We start from the raw sequence: 6000 nt of genomic DNA, 5'->3' as shown, positions 1-6000 counted from the left end.
CACCTAATGGGCCGCGTTGGACAAAGACGTGGCCATGGAGGTGTTCGCAGAGACTCAGCCCCTCTGAGCATACAGATATTTGCATGAAAAATTACTCCTGCTCTTTCTTTGCTTCTCTTCAGGCTGACGCTACGGACTCCTGTCCCCAAGGAGCCCAATTAGATCCAGATGTCTCACTGTTCGTACGTGTTTTAATCTCTACCCCAACTTTACGTAATGCAATATCTGATTTCTGCACGCAGCTCCCACCGCCCAAAAAATGAAAATATATCACAAGGTCTCCCTGACAAAAGCAAGCAGAGAGATTCAAGGAGTGGAAATCATTCAAGGAGTGGAAATCAGCGCTACCTCCCCGATTTCTTGTCCCAACCCCAGGCTGGGCGTTTCAGGGCCAGAGTTGCCCAAGGCCAGGGCAGGCAGCAGTGGTGAGGGCTCCAGGTTTGACTCACTGGTGGTGTGAGCCCCTGCAGCAAAGGCCAAATTGCTGTGCTGGAGGCAGAAAAGCTCTGAAGCCCCGTTGTTCTGGAGGACCTGACAGTGCTCCACCCGGATGGATGGTTTCTCTCTAGATGGCAGTATTGGTAAGGAGTCTCAGGGCACTGTGATAGACCCAGGGTCTTGCTACACCTCGGTTCTGCGTGATTGCAGCTGACGTCCAGGAGTTCATTCACCAGCCAAAATCACACCTCCGAGGTCCTTAAGTGAGCACCTGGGCTGCAATGTGTTGTAAACCTGTATTTTAATTCTGTAAAATCAGATTTTCCTCTGTGGCTAAAAGATCAGGTATGCTCACATGAAGCTTGATTACAGGGAATGAATTAGGTTTTAATTGGGATGAGGCCTCCTAGCGAGGAGCAACAGCCCAGATCTGACACTCAGCAGCACGACCTGGGCTTGTGCAACAGCAGGTGAGCAGAGCCAGTCCACTTGGATGGATTTGTACAGCGTCTGAAGTCGTTATTAAATATCCACCCTCTCATTTCCAATGGCAGCGGCCCCTCCTGGTCACCATCCCTCACAACGAAGGCACTGACACACCCGGGGTTGCACACCCATATCTGCACCACATCCCTACAAGTAGATGGGATGCGATAGCTGTCAGAGGATTTGGGCTGTGTCTAATACCATGGTGCTGCTTCAAATGACTCTGCACCAACTTAAAATCAGTTTATATTCCTTGCCTCCTCCATAAAACCCATTCTGGAAGGACTGTTACAAAGCTTTCATGCTCTGATCCCTTGAGGCGCCTGTTTTGGTGGCACAGAGCAGTATTTAGATGTTCTGCACCTCAGTGCACAGCGCCAATGTGGGGTCATTCCTCCGCTCTTCCAGACCCTGCAAACCTCCCTGCACCCATGGCAGAAAGAAAGGTGAAGGGAACAGTCAGTTGGAGGGGAATAATTGGGCAAATTGGGCTCCCTGTGTCCAGAGAGTGAGCACGTGAACCTCTGAACCATTGGACTCCGCGTTTCTCCACAGCTCCTCAGAGACAGGGGGGAGCTGGAGGGAAGCGGAGGAGTTTAGGAAGCTTGCAAGCAGAGTGCTTGTGTTGTTTCTGGCACCAAATTACCCGTCATGTGCATCCCTTCACAATGACATTAACCTCCCATGGCGGGGCTGGGAGACCCTCAGAAACGCTCCTCGCCACCGTTCCTGCTCAGTAAACCTGGCGGCAGCAAAGCTCGGGCTGCAGGCCGCAGCCACGAGCAAGGTGGAGCAGGATCCAGCCAGGCAGAATTAACCTGACAAATGCAGGCTGAATCTCTCCAAACAGCTGCTGCTGAAAGGACAAACAGCTTTACAGCTTTACCCCCACACGGCGCTCGGCCTAGTGAGGTGCATGGGGCCGGCCTGCAACATGGCTGCAGCTCTTCCCTGGGTGGGTGAAGGCCGTGGGGTTTGTGCCCTGGCTCTGCCTTCCCCTTGGGGCCATCGGCGAGCCTTACACAGAAGGAGGCTTTCCTGAGGTTTGGGATCACAGACAAGCACGTCTGTAAGCATTTTCCTGCTCTGGTTGCTGATGCTGTTTCCTCCCTGAACTGAGTGTATTGCTGAAGTCTTGTTTTGGCTGTTAATGCTACACATCACCCCTCAAAGAGGGGAAAGGGAAAGTTTCCTGTGCCTTCTTCTGACTATGCAAAACTGCATGAAACAGGAGACTGAGACTACGAATCTACCCTGTCCCAGTGCAGCCCAAAGATAAAAGCGTTAAAATGCTCTGTAATTACCGTCAACCTCAAAGAAGAAATTTTTTGATGGCAGTAATCAGATGCTCAGCTCTAACAACCCATGGCACAAAATGAAAGAACACAATTTTTAAACAATGCTTTTTTTTTTTTTTTTTTTTTTTTTTTTTTTTTTTAAATTTGCTCGGCAACAATTTGAAGGTATTTCTCCATTTGTAAGAAATTTGAACTCTCACAATGTGAGAGTCTGACCTCTTGGATGACAGAGAAATGATAGATATTTAAATGACAGCCTTGTCTAGTTCCAGATGCCTCCATCTTTTAGCATGAAGCGCAGCCTTTTACAAGGAACCAAAGCAAAATGAAAGCATCATTTATATGCAGCTTAGGCTCAAGAAATGAATTAGGATGTAAGTGTTACTCTAAACAACAATTTGACAATCTCTTTAACAAGCAGAGTTTATTAGGGTGCTAAAATGGCTACTGTCCCCTTAGGCCCTGATCTGCTTTTTCAGGAGTACCAATTTTTACACCTGGAAACCCATTGCCTTGCTTCAATTTGGGATAGGCACAGAGTTAGCAAAGACATTAAGTGCTGGCAGTGCTACTTTGCTGCAGCGTGGCACAGCGAGAGGCCCTGGTGAGAGCTCTGAAGGCCGCTCGAGGAGCTCAGCTCAGCCCTTCCCAGGCACCAGGAACCCACACGGGACTGCTCGCCCACAGCAGACCCCTCAGAAATCAAGTGCTGTTGGCTCTCATGCCCATGGAGCTACTTGGTTTGTAATGGCCTATTGAGAAGGAAGTTGTGAGGTTCTTGTGCTTCCCCCCATCTCCTGCTGTTCCCCTGGGGATGGTGGGGCTGCTCAGGACCCCTGGCCCAGCTCTGCTCTCTCCTTCCTCTCCTAGCAGCATGGCAGAGCTCACAGAAATCTGCTTCATCCTGTCCCTGGTCACAGTTATTCATCATCAAGCCTCCTTTCCATGATCCCTAACACAGTGGGAGCCCTCCAAACTCAGGAGTTTTGTGCTTAGACCAACAAAAGGGGATGCCATAACTCCTTAGGCCCAGACCAACGAGCAGCCGCACTCGGTCAGCTGCAGAAGGAGCTGCTGGAAGGCTATTTTTTTTTTTTTCCATTGCTGTTTACTCAATTTTCTGCTTATTTCCCTAAGGGAAAAGTTGTGGTGTGACCACAGCCTCTGCCTGTTCTGCCCCTTGGCCGGTTGTGGGTGAGCAGCACCAGCAGCTCAGCACCAGCTGCAGCAGGAGCATGGGGTGAGGATGGAGAGGGCAGAGGCTGGGGCTGCCCGAGGAGGTGGAAACTCAGTGCTGGAGTCACGATGGGTGCTGGAAACACCATGGGAGGCCTCTGAGGTGCGAGTATAAAGGATGAGGGGCACAAAACTGCAGGGTGTCACTTGTGCTGTTTGCAGCTTGTTTAAAAATTTGCACTTTATTCTTTCACTTTGTGATGCTGCAGGCACGTGCCTGCTTTGGTCTGAGAAAATCGGGGAGGCATTTTTAAGCTGAGCCTTCTGTATTTTCAGGATAAACTTCCTGATTGTCGTACTTCTTATTTTGATTGAGAAGAATGTTTAATGCCAATTGAAGCTGTTTATTTTCTGTTTTATTACAAAGCAAAACTGTGACATGTACAGTGCTGCTCATTAGTGTCCAGCTCACAGTAACAGGTGGGACAGTAGAGCTTCTGGCACCATTTCAAGCATTGACTGTTGATAACAGTTATGTCAGTACTGGTGATGTAGAACGTTTTATTTTTCTGCTTTCACTAAAAAAAAAAAAAAAGAAAAAGAAAAAGAGATGGATTAGATCCATGCAAATTAGAAAGTAGCAGAAACTAAAGTAGACATTAGTGGTTTCAAATGCTCAGGCTGTACTGGTAAGCTCTCTGTCACAGAGGGAATCAAAGTCATTTTTAAGCAGCTATTCTGTGTTCTACTTTGAACTGATTATTGTAAATGTCTTATAAAAAGCAGCTGAGCTGCATTTTTCAATTTTATATACAGGCCTTGAAAGCCCACTAAGTAGCTGAATGCCCCTGTGCGTGTATGTTAAACTTGTTGTGCGGCAGAAGGAAGGTACAGAATATACCTCAGCTCATGTATAAATAATATGCGACTAATTTTTTCTGCCATTACCGAGACCGAGTGGGTTGATGCTGAACAGCATATAACTGCTGGGTATTTTATAGGGATTGCTTTTCAGATGCAGAGAAGTGCTGCAGATTCCTCCCACTATGCACTAATTCCTGCAAAATTAAGCGCGATGGTTTGGTAGCTCAGTGCTTGCATACTGGCTCTTTTTTCCACCTTAACTTCTGGACTTTCTTTTCCTATTTTTTTTTTCCCTTCTTTGCATCCAGCTTTTCTCTTCTTCATTCTCCTTCACTGTTTTCCAACTTTCCATCTTCTTCATGCATCATATTTTTTTCCCTTCCACCTTTTTCTCTTCTGTAGTACAGGAACACAGAATTCAAGAGCAGTATTTACCTCCACCACCTGCCATCCTTCCACTTTCTGTGCTTTCAGCATTGACCAAAATTCCCTTCACACAATTCCAGCTCAGATGTTTATGTAGTTACCGTACTAGCAGGAGAGTGTGCAGAAGAGGCTGACCAGACATCCAGGTTTTATAATGTCCCGTGAAATTGCTCCCCTGGCTGATGGGGCTGCCGCGGCTCCTTCTGGGCTGGCTGCGAGTGAAAGAGGTGCCTGAGAGTTTTGGCCATATAGCCTGAGCTGTGTAGGTCTGTCCTCCTAAGAGATGTTGTAATGTGTACGGGTATGTTAAAGCAAAGAACATGTTCCATAGCAACTGCAGTGTTTGTAGTAGCAATAGCATATGGGAATGCCTCGGCCCCGCACCTCACGGCACTGCGGTGACTGTGCTGACCTGCCGCAAGGAAAATTGGAGTAATGAAGCACTGACTGGAAAAAAATACACGCAAAGCCAAATGTTCACAACTGGTATAAGCAACTTATAAACGAATCCCACTGAGGGTCAACGGGAAAGAGGTTTGTCAGGCACCACAAGCCTGAGTGGGATGGATTAAACCATGCCTTGTCCTGCTGCATGGAGGCTTCACGACCTGGTGTGCTCACTGCTGGGAGCAGCTCAGTACTCACCCAGCTCTGAACATGGGCAAGGGGGCACTCGGGCACTGCCAAGCAACCAGGAATATTTAACCCCAAAGTAGAAACAAGGATGTTTCTTTGTGCTACATATAAGGTTTTGCTCCCCGGCTCCAGCTCTCCTGCCAGCTGCATAGGTCAGTGATACTTGGTACCAATGCGAAGCTCAAAGATCTTAAAAGTTAATCTTGTCATGAGACTTAACTCCCTCAAAACAGCAGTTAAAAAATACAAAATATCCTTCAAGAACAAGTTCTGTTTATTTTGACCCTCTTTCATCTTTTTCCCATTAATAAGGAGTAGCAGTAGTTTAAATCTGAGTCAAGTGAGACATCGAGTAGTGGCCAAACTTGTGGGATGCCAAGAGCAGAACGGAGGCGTCAGTGGTAGGAAAAGAGGGTGGGATGGGGAGGCATGGGCTGTCGTCTCAGAATTTTGTTAACAATATGAGATTTCGCAAAGGGTTATTTGATGGAGTTTGTGGAAAATATCTTTATTTTTTATATATATAAAACTCTGGATTTTAGATTTCATTTACTCCACAGAAACTAACAGAAATATAATGAATGTTTTATTCAACATCTTCTAACATAAATAATACACTAGAATCATAACAAAATATTAAGTATTCAGTTACTTCCCAGAGTCCCATCGCTTTTAT

The sequence above is a fragment of the Aythya fuligula genome, chromosome 8 (assembly GCF_009819795.1).
Source record: "Aythya fuligula isolate bAytFul2 chromosome 8, bAytFul2.pri, whole genome shotgun sequence".
NCBI lineage: Eukaryota > Metazoa > Chordata > Aves > Anseriformes > Anatidae > Aythya > Aythya fuligula.
Note: the sequence above shows the minus strand (reverse complement) of the source record.